The sequence below is a fragment of the Felis catus genome, chromosome C1, assembly GCF_018350175.1.
Source record: "Felis catus isolate Fca126 chromosome C1, F.catus_Fca126_mat1.0, whole genome shotgun sequence".
NCBI lineage: Eukaryota > Metazoa > Chordata > Mammalia > Carnivora > Felidae > Felis > Felis catus.
This window is the reverse complement of record NC_058375.1, coordinates 61,506,571-61,522,551: the sequence shown is the minus strand read 5'-3', so window position 1 is coordinate 61,522,551 and position 15,981 is coordinate 61,506,571. Positions and strand designations below refer to the sequence as shown.

General features: G+C 36.3%; 1 protein-coding gene across 5 annotated transcripts in view; it reads left to right on the top strand.

Annotated features, from left to right (window-relative positions):
* The window catches only part of LRRIQ3 (leucine rich repeats and IQ motif containing 3), a 367,465-nt gene extending 352,907 nt beyond the window's left edge, over positions 1 to 14,558 (top strand). For 2 of the 5 annotated variants that reach the window (XR_006584401.1, XR_006584397.1), the window contains exon 15: positions 14,211 to 14,554. The gene's annotated coding sequence lies outside the window, so the exon portion shown is untranslated. Of the gene's footprint in view, positions 1 to 14,210 lie in introns of all 5 variants that reach the window. The other 3 variants (XR_006584398.1, XR_006584396.1, XR_006584400.1) reach the window with 3 other exon arrangements.
* Positions 14,559 to 15,981: the final 1,423 nt, after the last annotated feature.

Below are 15,981 nucleotides of genomic sequence, written 5' to 3'. Positions count from 1 at the left end.
AGCCTTGTAAGTCTAAACATGCCCCAAATTAAACTCATTACCTCCCTTTTCCTTAATTCTGTTCTTGTTCTTCTCTTCTCTATCCCTATGAATGGCACCATTCTTCATCCAGTTACCCGGTCTAGAAACTTGAACACCTTGTTCTCATCATTCCCCACACAGAGTGAACTGTTAACCCTACCAATTTTACTACTACACAGTCATCCCTTAAATTCATCTGTAGCTTGTAAAAGCTTTATAGAAGAGATGGGGTGCAACAGGAGTGTATTATAGTGAAATCTAATTTACATGTTAGAGTTCAAAGAGAGAAATGACATCTAAGTTGATAACTAAAGAATGACTGGTACTTCCAGGTATGGGAAGTGAGAACAGCACTCCTCTAGAAGGCCTCCTATAGGAGGAGGGAATAGCATAGAAAAAGAACTTGGAATTGAAGCACAGTTAGAGTCCAGAAATAAGCATATATAAAGTATCTGCATCAAGGTCAGAATGAAGGAAGGCGTAGGTATTATGGAAAGTCAAGGCTAATTTATGTCTTCTATCAGTAATTTTAAATTTTATTTTAAGAGCAAAGGAAAGCTATTGGTGAGTTCTAAGCAGGAGGGTGACATAACTTGGTAATATTTCATTTAGTATATGTACAATGGGGAGTGGTTTTATTTCATAGTATGATTTCTATACACACACACACACACACACACACATATACACACACAGGCACAGAATTTAACAACTTGAATTTCCTTTACTTCATTCTCCTAGTGTTCCTATATGTTTTACCCTGTTGCCCTGAATAGCTTGCCTGCTTCACTAAAGGGTAGAACTTTGATGAAGAAATGTTCCTAATAACCCAGTCAGTTATGTCTTGAAAAGATAATTTTGATTGATGTTATAGAATATTATTCTTTTTTAATGTTTATTTATTTATTTTGATAGAGCATGAGCAAGGGAGGGGCAGAAAGAGGCAGAGAGAGAGAATCCCAAGCAGGCTCCACACTGTCAGTGTAGAGCCCAATACAGGGCTTGAACCCAAGAACTGTGAGATCATGACCTGAGGCAAAATCAAGAGTTAGATGCTTAACCAACTGTGCCACCCAGGTATCCCTAAAATGTATTATTCATAAATTATTATCTGCCTTTGTATATTTCACATATATTTGACACATTTGTTTCCACAGAACCAATTTTTTTTTTCAAACTCATACTATGGGGTACAAATAGGTGGCTATTTTAAGGTTTGTTCACCTCTAATTAAAAGATTATAAGAAAAAATGCTGTTAGTGGTTTTGGGATTTTATTCTGATTTGACAAACAATGAATTGTTTTCTTTGATAGCACTTTTTTAGATGCAGCTGGGTGAAAAATCAACCACAAAGGGAGCTCAATTTTATTTATCATTAATTTTGACATGTTTCCACAGATGTTTTCTGGAAACCATTGTAACCTGCTTAATTTGTCTCTATATAATGGGAAGCAGATAGCCTCAATTAACGTACTGATTAGTAAGTTCTTTAATGAGTTTCAGTAGTTTTACTCATTATTGCTGACACAGTACACTGAATCCTGGAAACTGGGATTTGAGCATTATTAGAACATAAAACCTGAACCATTGCAGAATTGCTTTTCTATGGCATATTTGTTGTTTACTGGTTGCTTCTCTCTTGTGTGCACGTGTAAGCAGGGAAGACATTGAAACCACATGGCAACAAGTCCATAGACTTGTGGTGTTTGCAAGTTTGTTGAAGAGTCTGTGTATGCCACATGTAATGGGGAAGTGGCTGTGTCAACGCCTTGGTAACTATGTATAGAATTGTAATTTATTCAAAAGACATGGTTGATACCAAGAACTAATGCAGAATGTAGCCTCACTTAATGGTTTTGATAAAAACCTGGATATTTGTAACAGAGAGTTCCTTGGGTGTTCCTTCCTATAAGCAAGAAATAAAATACTTTATCTTTGGGAACTAGATTACTTCTTTCAGTTAATCCAGTAAGCATAGCAGCAGGGTTTATGGAAAGGCATTAGAAAATCACTTTTGCCCCGAATAGGGGAGTGGTAAATATGCAGTGTTTATATATTACTAACAAAATAGATGAATCCTCTTCTCTGGGGCATAGTATCTTAGTCTTCTAAAAAAGAGGATTTAAGACCGGTGGGATCTTCTAAATAGCATAGGTACTTGGATAGTAATGGCCTTTTTTGTTGGAACAGGAATATAGAAACCATGGTCAAAACATCAGGCTTTCTCCTTTGAAAGTTTACAGCCAATTTTTCTTCTGTTTCTATTAGGGGCATTTATTGTTAGAGCTGCAATGTGCCAGATCAAGCAAAGACCATAGTATCCTGCAAATGCCTGTTAGAGAACTTCTCTTCCACAGAAAGGTGCTTCCTTGTTGCCACATTTTATGGTAACATAAAGTTTCATGACATTTATGGAAGTGTGTGTCATGAAGCAGATGGCTTGTTAGCCTGTTTTAGTAAGCTCATTCATATCCATACAATATTAAAACTTTTCCAAGTTCATGAATTATAAAAGAATGCTAGATGCTGTGTAGTCCAAAGAGTCCTTTAATTATTAAAATTAGATATGCCAAAGGATTCAAACCTGAGTGGAAATTAAAGATGGGCTTTGAATCAAGATAAGGATGCTGAATTTGATTCGTGCAAAATTACTTCTCTTCAGGAGGTACTGGATTTCTACTGGTATTACAAGTACTAATTCAGCTTTATCTCTTATTACTTCCTGACATAAAGCCTTTATGAGAGCTAAACTTGTATTACAAGGACTGTTCACTTCCCCAGGAGCATGAAACATACTTTCTCAACTCAGTGCTTTAGCACATGCTGTCCTTATGTCTGGAAAAAACTTTCTTAGCTTTCATGCATCTGACTTTGAAAAACCTACCTAAATATCAAGGCCCATCCCAAACAAAACTTCAAGAAAGCTTCCGTGATCCCTGCAATCATGTGGAATTCCTTCCTCCCATGAATCATATTATAATCCTCTACAGTGTATTACATCTTATCCTAAATTATGTTGCTATATGTGTTGTTCTGTGTCATCCATTAACTAACCTCTTTAAAGCTGATGACTCTTTTTTCTTAATCTTCACATAGCCCCACATTGCCTAATGGAGTGGTTTAAAGTAGTAGGTGCTTAATGGATATTTATTGACTTTTATTTTTTAAGGTTTCTTATGACAACAGTATCCTAAAATATTATTCTAAGAGATATTATTTCTCTCTTTATTTAAATGTTGAGATCATATGATCTCTCAAACCTATGTTTTAACTTTGGCTCTCAGGAAATTCTGAGTTGGTTTATGTTCATTTACAATCTCTTCTCTTAGCCTTTGCTTCTGATAGAGTTTTTCTCTTCCCTCTCCTTTAGCACCTGGACTTATCTTTTTACTCTTATTTGTATGGTTATAGGTTTTATTATAACTGCTAGCAACACCAGATTCTCACTCATTTACTTATGAGACATTTATTGTCTATAACATAGTAGATATTAGGCTAGACATTAAAGATATAAAGATTAATAAGATATAGCTTATGCTTTCAAGAAGCTCAGAGCCTAATAAAAGTGTACTTGAAGTACTTAAGTAATTACAACAATGTAAATAAAAACAAAATCATAGCTTTCAGCTCTTTATGCCTTCTTAGAGATAGTGACAGGAAATAATTTTTGTCTTCGGACAAGCTAGTGCTTTTTCTTGTTTGTCCTCCAGATTTCTTTGAAATAGAAAGTTCTTTATTTTCCCCTTTCTTTAGTCATCTCTTTCTTGAAGCAAATGTTAATAGATATAGGCCTCTCTTCATCCAGAAAGAATGCCAAAAGAAAATCCCAGATCATTTAAAACCTATTAACGTTTTTGGTGTTGTAAATATTTTTACTTCTTTTGGTAGAAATGAGTAATTTATTTTAATCTATTTCTAAGGTAATCTTGATTTAGATTGCCAGAAAATGTTCCTTTTGTATCTACCTCAAAGGACAGCCATTCTATTTAACAATGAGCAGCCTAAACTTGATATTTGCTTCCTTGAAGCTTATCTACAGTAGATTCACAGAATGATGTTTACAGGTGAAGGACATGAGTTGGACATAATATGAAAATGTTATTTCACCATATCTTACTACACAATCTTGTTTTTCAAATTAAGGTAGGTTTAGGACATATTCCTGAAATAGTCTAACAAATAGTTGTGTTTCCCTGATTAGTGTAGTAGAAAGAACATTAACTTAAAAAAAAATGAGACACCTGAGTTCAAATTCTAATAAAAAATCCTTTGCTCCATCAAATTGCTGATGGCATGAAATCTCTCTCAACTGTCTTATCTACAAAATGAAAAGATTGGACTAGTGTAGTTAGTAGGATCTTTTTTAGCTCCAAAATTTTATATTACAACAGGTTTGATTTAAGGGGTCCTACAAACAAAATTAATTGATTAATTAATTAAAATAAAGATAATTTTATTTATTCAGATAGTTTCTTTTATGTTCTTTCCCTCTTCCTGTTAAAATGAGATCTTCATTAAGTTTGCTGCATTAATGAAAATTCTGAGTATAAATGTTCCTTTCCTATAAACCTTAGGACTGGAAAAAAAAAAAAAAAGAGAGAGAGAGAGAAAACTACGTTTGATCTCTGCATCTTGGCAGTCAGTAATTGGACTGATCACTTTGAAAATTCACTGTTGGCCAATTAGCTAGAGCCAGTGCATTTAAAATATGCATTCTCGGTGACTAATTTTACATAAAATTATATACAAAAAAATCACATAATTATAATCAGATTCTCATTTGTTTGTAAAAGGGTGATTTTTTTTCCAATTAAAAGCAAGCGATGTGAAGCATCAGGTTTTTTTTCTTCTCACTTAAACCATTTCTAAAACCAGTAACTGTTTATATGTCAGCAACGTAGGTAACTTTAAAGCAAATGGACAACAAAAGCAATGCTATACGTGGTGTACAGTACTTAGAGTCTATCACGGATCCCTCTCATTTCCATCACTGACAAACTCCCATCTCTACCCGTCAGAATTGTAGCCAATTCCTAGGTGATCTTTCATAATTAGCAGCCATGAAGATTATCATGGCACATTTATGAAATTAAAAAAAAAATCCTTCTTAAACATGGCTGGGGCAACTACATTGTTCTTTACTATAAAATCAAAAGGTTGTGCAGTCCCCTTCACATCCTGACCTCTCTGAGTCAAACCAATTACCAGCCAATTTTTGATAATGAGCAATCATATAATCATAAGATTGGAAGAGACCTTGTGAGGGCATATGATTCACCTTCCCATCCCAGTTTGGGTTGCACTGAAATCATAAGGGAAAGTAATTCTCCACTCTTTTCTTTGACATTTTTAAAGCAAAGCCTTCACAGTCTCCAAGCTCCAGTTACCCAGAGTAGTAACTCACTTGATTGTGCACATTTTATTGGATTTCTTCTCTTCCCTGTCTCATTCTCCACTCCCCTCTTGGTGTCCTGGCATCAACTCCCAGATAAACTACTTGCACTCATATCTTCATCTCAGCATCCACTTTAGGGGAACTCAGTTAAGACAAGCTGATTATAGCCCTTAGTGAGGACAGAAGACATAAAGAAAACATTAGATTGATTATATTAATGTTAACCCACACAGAATGTCATGATTTGTATATTGTTACTAAAAACCAGGTGCCAAAACATTCTTCACATAAAATAATCTTTGTGTATTACTTATTATGCTGTTTCCAAATCCAGATCTGCTTATTTTTTTTAACTTCTATAATGCTAATAGAGGCATCCAAATCAATAATTACACATTTTAACTATTATATACAATGCAGCCATTTCATCCAGGAATAGCTGGAACCCAATCTTTGTAATATTTCTGGGATGTTAAAAAGCTTTTAAGGGAACATTTTAGTATATCTGTCAAGAGTTGGGAGTCTTATCCTATTCATATTTTTCACAGATGTAGATAAATATGGGTTGGAAAAAATCATCTCAGCTAAATCTGTTATAGCTATATTTTAAGTAATGTGTAGAGAGGTCTAAAAAGTCAGGATTTTAGTTTAGTTGATCAGAGTTAACATAGATTGAATGCTGTTGATAGCTCAAAATGTCACTTAGAAATAGAATATGTTGAATACTTAACGTAGTTGGGGGCCACGCATACTATGTCTCTACTCACTGTCCACCCTGTACTCCAAGGTTATATAGAAAAGGTTAAAAGCTAAATGGAGTTTATCTAGTGGGTAACCATAAATAATATTCATTCACCAACTTCCTGAGAGCAGAAGAGTGATGTTTTGGGAGCAGTCATATACAAACAATAAAACTAAAATTTTTATGGGAATAGTAAATGGACAATAAAATTAAAATTTAATTTCCTTTTTTCCCTTTTTTTTATGTTTTTAAGGGTTTTTTTTTGTTTTTTTTTTGTTTTTTTTTTTTTTAGTGGTAAGAATATATTTTGGTATACCACTGGTTTGAGAGGTTGCCTTTAGCTCTGACAGCCCAATTTTGATTCAGATAAGAACAAAGCAAGCTTTGAAGGCTATAGTCTATAGTCCATTTCTAATCAGGACCTGAGGAGGCTTATAGTCTCCAGAGAACTGGATCTGGCATTCCCCTTCTCATCCTTGTCTTAAACCTATTGAATAATCCAGACTTCCTTTCAAACCCTCACTGTGAATTACAAATCAACTAAACTTAGTTTTCTGATTATGTTCTCCTCCCGTTGGAAAGGAAACCTATTCTTTATTCAATCTGCCTGACTGTGATAGATACTTTATCTACTTCCTCTTCACCCCCTTGGTGAAGGAGGGTTTACCATTCTGAGATGATGGCAATGGCCAAATACACAAGACCCAATATTGGAAACATGAAACTGACAGAATTTTTTTTTTAATTTTTTTTCAATGTTTTTATTTATTTTTGGGACAGAGAGAGACAGAGCATGAACGGGGGAGGGGCAAAGAGAGAGGGAGACACAGAATCGGAAACAGGCTCCAGGCTCCGAGCCATCAGCCCAGAGCCCGACGCGGGGCTCGAACTCACGGACCGTGAGATCGTGACCTGGCTGAAGTCGGACGCTTAACCGACTGCGCCACCCAGGCACCCCAAAACTGACAGAATTTTATTAGTCACACACACTCACAGCCTTGGAGACGACACTGACTGCAGTGTATGGCCACATAAGCATTGCACTCAGGAGTAGAGTGAAAAAGCAAAGGTTGTAGGAGATAGGCTTTTGTAATAATAGGAGGGTGTGGTGAACCCTAGTTCCTGTAGGAGGATGATATTAGTTTGTTTGAATAGTTTCATGGGCTGGCAGGGAAGTGAAACCTGTTAGGTTGAGTGCCAGGAGGAGTAGAGCTAGTCTGGCTGATAGGGGGACTAGCAGGGTGAGAGTTTTCCAACTCTGTGAGGGGCATATCTGGTGAAAGCAGGATTAAGCCTCACAGTTGAGTCTTTGGGGCCCCATGAGGTTCAAAGATGTCAAGGCAGCACATGAAATTTTTGACCTTACAATACAGTAGGATAGCTTTTTATCTGGGGGTTGGGGGCCAGTTAGGTGTTCTGAATAGGGTTCTGAATAGGATTATCCTTGTTATTTAGAGAGCTTTTGATTTCAAATCCACTCAACTTGGACTAAACCTGGAAGATTAGTTTAGTTTATTATTGTTATTATTAGCAATTTAAACTAAACTTGAGTTCACCACATTTCCTATAGCCTTGTGAATTTCATAATTCTTTACCAGGCAGATTGAGCCTTTGAACTGAATTTTCTCCAGCCCTTATCCCTGCATGTTCATATGCTTCTAAATCCTCACCGTACATTATGACTGGTTTTGAAATCTCCTATTCTATGTGTATCAATCATCCCTAAGAATGATTTTAAAGTCAGAGTCTTCAAATCAACCCTACTTAAATTTCTAATAATAATGAAAATGCTGCTGCTGCTGCTGATGATGATGAAAGATACTATAATTTATTGTTATGTACCAGTTGCTTTGCTTAGTTCTTTATATGCATGTTCTCAATTAATTCTCACAATCCTGACTTCAGATGTGAGGAAAGTTAGGTTCAATGATCTTAGGCAACTTTTCCATGATTAAGCAGCTAATTAATGGCAAAGTCAGAATTAAATTCTTAGTCTCTTGACTCTAAAGATTTGCTACACCTATTATGAAACTCATAAAAATTTAAGTGATGTGATTAAGCATTTCAGAATTTCCAAATGAAGACTACGAGTTAATGGAGATTTGGGAAACCTTGACACTTACATAGAAACCCCTGGGCCTGACCAGGAAAAGTGCCCAGCACCCTGATCCTGGATGTTCTGCCAGCATTAGATCTGTATTGCCAGCCATTATCTCACCAGATAACACCTATGGTGCAGGGCAAAGGGCAGGGATGCTTGAGGAGACACATTTTAGTGATGGGAAGGAGGCTTTTAATAAAAGAGTCGTATCTTTGCATGAGCAGGGCAGCAGACCTTAAAACGAAGCTATTAGAGTTATACATTATGGGGGGAAATGCAATGGGTTGGAGAATAGAAGGGGATGTGCTTATCGCACCAATGAAATCTTTCAAGTCCTTTGGGATATTATACCAATGATTTACAGGGCCCGGTGATAATATCGTCCTCTCTCCCTGCTTAATTTTGTGGCAAGTACAGTTAAATAAAGAGCAATTTGATACTATTAATAATTATAATTTATAGCTCACCTTCCTGCTGTATGTCAGCTTCATGGGAAGAAAGAGAAGACAGACTTATTTTCTGATGGATTTATAGCTTTGTCGTCACCATCTGGGAGGGATTTTGGTACCCCATAGGAACAGAGTAATGGAAATTTTCCATGCTCAGGGTTGATTTGAGTTTGCCTATCTGGTCAGTGCCAACTTATTCTGTGGGCAGCATGTGTGAATCCCAAGATATTTTAGTTTTGTTAATCTGATCAGTGCCAGTCCATTTCTGGCTTTCCTGTCCACCTGCTGACTCCCTGGTGTTGGCTTCCTGCTGCTCTGTCCATCTGTTAAGAATTTATTTACAAAATACACTAAAATGCAAACTGCACCAGAGTGGGACTTAGCATCCCCCTGCCCAGGAAATGGCATTGTGCCAGAGCACAATTTCCAATTGTTACTAAGCTTGAGTGTAAGAAATTGGAAGATTCAAGGGACTCCTACTTCCTCTTGAAATCCCACAGGCAAAATGGCAATGAAAATAATCTTTATTTCCATCCAGAGTAGGTAATGCTTACACTACATAGAAATGTAGAGTCTAATTTCAGACTGGTTTGTGTAAAGAGTGTTGGGCTGGTAAACAGAAATCCATGATTACAATTCAGGATCTCTCATATGTTCATATGACTTTAGTCAGGACTTTAGTTTTGGAAAAGGTTGTACCAGTTAATATCTGAAGTCCACTGTAGTACAAAATCAGGATTTTTCTCATTTTCATGTAGATACACAAATTTATGCACATAAAACACATAGATGTAACAATATGGAAGTATATATAAAAAACTGGAGATTATTCTGGTGGCTTGACTGAACATGTTGAGGGCAGAATGTTTCTATGAGATACAGGTTGTCATGGAGGTAGGGGAGGGGCAAAGTCTTGATTAATAAGGTAGAAAGTCCTCCAAGAGAAAACAACAACAACAAAAGTAGAAGTAAAACAAGTCCAAATAATTAAAAAAAAAATAAAACTATTAAGGGAAAGATATTCATGGAGGTGAAAAGAAAGTAACAGTGAAGTAGAATCTGGTTTTTCAATTCAATTTTTCTTTGTTTAAGGCTATGTGTGTGTGAATGGGAGTGTTGGGATATATATTATTCATAACTGATCACAGAGCTAATGATTGGATCAAGATGGTATGCAACAGATTTAGAAGAAATTTTGTTATAGTTCTGGGGTCAGTGAAAGAACTATGTTAAAAGGGATCAGCAGAGCCCAGCAGAGAAGCTAGATTAAGAAGGCTCCCCATTGGGGCAGCTGGGTGGTTTAATCAGTTGAATATCTGACTCTTGATTTTGGCTCAGGTCATGATCCCAGGCTTGTGGGATTGAGTCCCACATTGGGAGTGTGGAGTCTGCTTGGGATTCTCTCTCTCCCTCTCTCTCTGTCCCTTCCCTGCTTGCACAAGCATATTCTTTCTCTCTCTTTCTCAAAATAAATAAATAAACCTTAAAAAAAAAAAAAAAGAAGGCTCTCTTTTCAGCCATCAAAATTAAGATGAACAAAAATGGGGCTTAGTAATTTATGAAATTTCCAGTTTCAATATGCTATACACTGACTTATTAGTCATTACATGTAATTTTCTGTTAAGCATTTCTACTGATCACCTTCAGGCAAGATTAAGCAAGTAGTTTGGCAAAATACATCTTTCTGTGTGTCAGATATTCCCAAAAGGACTAAAAAATGGTAAAGGGTGAACAGTCAAATAACATTTTTTGAACTCTTACTTGGGTTTTCCTGGATAATGTAAATGATATTTAAGTTACATGTTGGATTTTTATTTATTTATTCAACATATATTTATTTATCAACTATTGAGTTCTGATCCTTATTTAGCTTATAGTCTAGAAGGGGAGAGAAACATTAAAGAAATAATTTTAAAATATGTATTAAATATAATTTTAAATAGTTTTTAATTTTTAGAATAATTTCAGTTTTACACAAGAAACTTCAGTTTTTACACAAGAAAACTTGTGTAGGAAGCATAGAGTTCTCATATGCCCCCTTTTCTTCCCAACAGAGTTGCCCTTATTAACATCTTGCATTAATATGGTGCATTTGTTACAACTAATGAACCAATACAGATACATTATCATTAACTAAAATCCATACTTAGAGTTCACTCTTTGTGTTGTACAGTTCTATGGCTTTTGACAAATGTATGCCATATTTTCAACACTATGGTGTCATGTGTAATAATTTCATTGTCCTAAACATACCCTGTGATTCATCTGTTTATCACTTCTGTCCATCTCAAAACTTATTGCAACCACTGATCTTTTAATTTTCTCTAGAGTTTTTCCTTTTTCAGAATGTCATGTAGCTGGAATCATATAGTATATCACCTTTTCAGGCTGGCTCCTTTCACTTAGTAATATGGATTTAACGTTCCACCACATCATTTTGTGTTTTAAGATCTCATTTTTTTTTAATCACTAGAAAGTGTTCCATTTTATGGATGTACCACAATTTGTTTATACATTCACCTAGTAAAGGACATGTTTGTTGCTTTCAATTTTGAGAAATTATTAATAAAGTTATAAATATTCATATGCAGGTTTTCACATGGTCATAAATTTTAATTCATTTGGACATATACTTATGAGCACTATTGGTAGATTATATGGTAAATGTATGTTTAGCTTTGTAAGAAACTTCCAAACCATCTTCCCAAGTGGCTGAGTCATTTTGCATTCTCACCAACAGTAAATTAAAATTCCTGTTTCTCTGTATCTTTATCAACATTTGTTATTGTCAGTGTTCTGGATTGTGGCCATTCTAATGAGTGTGTAGCAGTAGCTCATTGTTTTATTTGCAATTTCCTAATGACATGTGAGATTGAGCATCTTTTTATATCTTATTTGTCATCATGTATTATCTTTGGTTCATATCTCTTGTCCATTTTTTATTAGGTTGTTTATTTTCTCATTGTTAAGTTTTAAAAGTACTTTGTATAGTTTGGATACAAGTCTTTTATCCAATATATGTTTGAAAAATGAGTTTTTTATAGACAACACATAGTTGGGTTGTGCTTTTTTCAACCCATTTTGATAGTCTCTGCTTTTTATTAATGTATTTCAACAATTCACATTTAAATTTTTTTTTCAACTTTTTTTATTTATTTTTGGGTCAGAGAGAGACAGAGCATGAACGGGGGAGGGGCAGAGAGAGAGGGAGACACAGAATCGGAAGCAGGCTCCAGGCTCCGAGCCATCAGCCCAGAGCCCGACGAGGGGCTCGAACTCACAGACCCCGAGATCGTGACCTGGCTGAAATCGGACGCTTAACTGACTGCGCCACCCAAGCGCCCCTCAACAATTCACATTTAAATTCATTATTCATACAGTTGATATAATATCAATCTTATTTGTAAAAATTTTTTGCTACCTCTTTCTTTCTTTCTTTCTTTCTTTCTTTCTTTCTTTCTTTCTCTTCCATTATTTTTCTGTCTTCTCTGGTTTTAATTGTACATTTTATATAAATCTATCTTCTCTTTTCTCTTAGTCTATCCATTTCAATTCTTTAAAAAAATACTTTTAATGGTTTCCCTAAAGTTTGCCATATACATCTACAATGAGTCATTAAAATAATAATGGCTTTAAAATAACACTCTACTTCTTCATGAGTAGTTACAAGTAACTTATATTAATGGCTTTGACAGTTGGTAAATTAGAACACATTTGGTACTTGTGCTCTAAAGTTATCATGGCCTAGAATCTGTAATCCATTTTTATATCATGGCTTAATCATACTGATTTAAACTTAACAGGAACATTAGGCAAAGTGCACAATATTGAATTATTGGTCACAATTCTTCATTCTCCTGTAATAGCATTACTATACTGCATGACTTCATGGTGGATGTGCTAAAAGACAATTCTCCATGACTTTCTCATATTTCTTCATAGTCTGGGCCTTCTGATCTGTTTTAATAGCAAGCAGCCCTGGAAGCTAGAGATAATATATCCCTCCAGAGAGTTTTAGAGATATGTCTCTCCAAAGATATCCTAGGGTAGTAAACACAAAGCCTAAATACAGCATGTGTGGATGACTTAGAATTAATACTTTTCAATACATATGCATTTAAAAATATATATATTAAACCAAATGAATCTACTTGATGGAATTTTAGTCTGTGTGGAAAAGGACATGTAAAGCATTCAGGCAAAGCAGGATTCGAGGCTTCTGCTAGCACATAAAGAACCTTTGGACATCTGAAACACCCATTTCTTTTTTGTTGTTGCTTTGTTTTAAGTTTATTTATTTATTTTGAGAGAGAGAGAGAGAGAGAGAGAGCGAGCAGGGGAGGGGCAGAGAGAGGGAAAGAGGGAATCTCAAATAGACTCTGTGCTGTCAGCACAGAGCCTGATGTGAGGCTCGAACTTGTGAGATCATGACTTGAGTCATGATGAAATCAAGAGTCCAATAGCTTAACTGACTAAGCCACCCAGGCACTCCTGAAACACCCATTTCTAAAGACATTTTACTTTCATCTGTTGGAAAACTGTTGTGAATATTTTGCTGGAACAAGACACTGACATTAAGTCTGCCAGTAAATTGTCATAAACAAACAAATGGAGGAGGTTTATCAGATGAGTGATTCCCTTTCAGATGTGATGTCTGCAGGGCATAAACTGCAACCATGTAGGGTAGCCCTGAGTGGGAGAATACATTCTCAAGTAATTGACCGTGTCCCTGTTGAAAGGGTTCTTAACCTAGAAGTCTGTACCAAGCTTCAAGTCTCTTAGAAGTTCCCAGCTTTGTACAGACTTCAAGTAATTTTCATGGAAGGGAGATGAGGTAAGGAAAAGGAACTCACATTTATTTAATGCTAACTTACTTACTACCTACTAGAGATAACTAGACCCTTTATAATGTCTCATTTAATATTCACACAAAAATTTTGAGTTAGACTAAACTGCACATGCTATAAATTGAGGAAATTAAGGCTTGAGAGTACAAGTGATGTTCCCAGTAGTAAGTCGTAGACCTGGGATATAAACTCAGGATGGTCTGTTCCAAGGCTAGAGACTTTGAACAACAAAATTCCATCATCACTCTCAAATTCTTATCATGGTGTTGGTGTAAGAAGGCTGAGGGAATAGTTCTATCTATACAAATATTATATACCCATGCTTCACCACCTAGAAAGTACAAATTATTACCTTTTTGATGATATCCAAATCTTGCATTGACTAATATAGGCAAGTCTTTTCCTCCCTTCATTCATCACCAATATCGTTCCTAAGTACCCCTTGGGGGAAAGGGTTTTTAATCATTACTCACAAAATGGTGGAGTCTACAGAACATTCTAGTTATATAGGCCAGCAACTTGGGGGATGTAGAAACTTGAATTGTCATGGAAACCAAAATTGTAGCTTCCTTCACTATGTTGAATTTGTAGCCTTCACATTATCTTTCCTATTCTCTGATTTGTTAACTGGTTTATTTTAATGTTGCCTTCCAGAAATTAGAGTACCCGACGTTAAATCATGGTTCTGCTGTGGGATCTTCAGAAAGACATTCTGTCCGTTGATTTTCTCAAGTGTAAAATACAGGTAATAAACATAGTGTGAGTACAGGAAGATTAAGAGTGTGTGTCTGTGTGTGTGTGTATCAGGGAATGTTAAGTGCCATGTCCTTGTTGGCCTCAAGATAGTGGCAGCAGAACCTATATCTTTACAATGCTTGTTTTAGGTTACCTGATTTACCAGTTTGTTTATAAGCATCATATGATAACTTCACTTGTGAGTCAGTCCCTGTCTTCTTTCAGCTACTCTCTTCTGGTGTTACTAATGCCCTCCACATGTACATTGAGCTTCACTCTGTTTCTGACCAACAATGATCATAGCAAGCTACCTACTAAGATCGTGGTCACCTCAACCTGTGGGACATGGAACTCATTTTGTTGCCTTTGATCTGGTTTGATTCCAGGCACCTGTGGGCTCTGCAAATTACAGCCTGCCCCTTTCCTCTCTCTGCACCTGGGAAAAGTCCACTTTGCCAAAGTCATTTAACCTCACACCTGTTTGCTTACTGATCAATTTGCTTAATGAACATTTTATTTAAAATTTACCCACTTTGCCAAATCTCTCTTGCCCTTTCCTGTCTCATTCCTCTTCTTTATCAATGCATCATCATGGGCTTGTAACTTAGTTCTGGAATGTAGTATTGAAGTTTTCCACTTTACTGAAGTCCCTTTCTTGCCCTCAGTCCACTTTCTGGGGTTAGACACTCTCCATAGCTTTTTCTAGCAGGATCCTACCTACTGTGATCCCTCCAAATCTTGGCTGCTGTTCTGCCCTGAATGGATTGAGAACGTAAAATCTGGCCAGGGCTACACATCTCTGTTAATATTAGACTTTCCCTGACCTAGCTCACCTATTGCAATGGATCTTCTGAATCAGACCTTTCCAAACTAAGACTGCATTTACCACCTCTTTTACGACCACACCCGTACCTTAGGCTTCTAATTACCCTCCAGAGACTGGCTTGTAGGCAGTTCCCTTCCTCATGTGCCTCTTAAGATGTTGAAGCTCTATTATAACTCATGCTGGAGCCCATATCCAGTGCTCATAATATGTGCTTAGTCCCTGAGCCCCCTGTTTTCCTGTGTTTGCTCATACCTTGTATCCTGCCTATCCCTTTTTTGATCTTTCATAACAAAATAGGTTGTGTGGAGACTCTTTAAAATCAGATTTGAGTAGGGAGCCAAGAGCCTATGGCTCCTACAGGCTATCTCCTTTCCTCTCCCAGTACAGGTTGTGAAATAATGTTAGGCAGGCATGCATTTCTGCCAGAGTTCAACAAAACAATTTTTCAGAAATCCCTGTCAATAAGGAGGTGAACAAACACACAAATAGAAATGGACTTTATGGAAAAGCCCTGCAGTTGTAAAGAGAAAGTGGTAAATTAAACTATGGGCCTTTCTAGTTCTCAAAATATGCAACTGTGTCTACAAACAAAAAAACCTCTGAGCACGTTCCACTGAAGTGTTATTAAATGTTGTGTTTGGAATCAGCTGTGACTGAATCACACTTTAAGGGTTTGTTCATTGTGATCTGTGGAGACACATTATTAAAGTGCCCTGTTCTAGAATATAAAGTCAGGTCCTCATTAACCAGGACAAAGAGTGTTAGCATCCGAGCTCAAGAGCGGAAGGAAACTCCCTATCTCTGAGTGACAGATGTGGGTGTTAGTAGCATTGTCGCATAACCCTGGGAATTCATTAAAAGTGT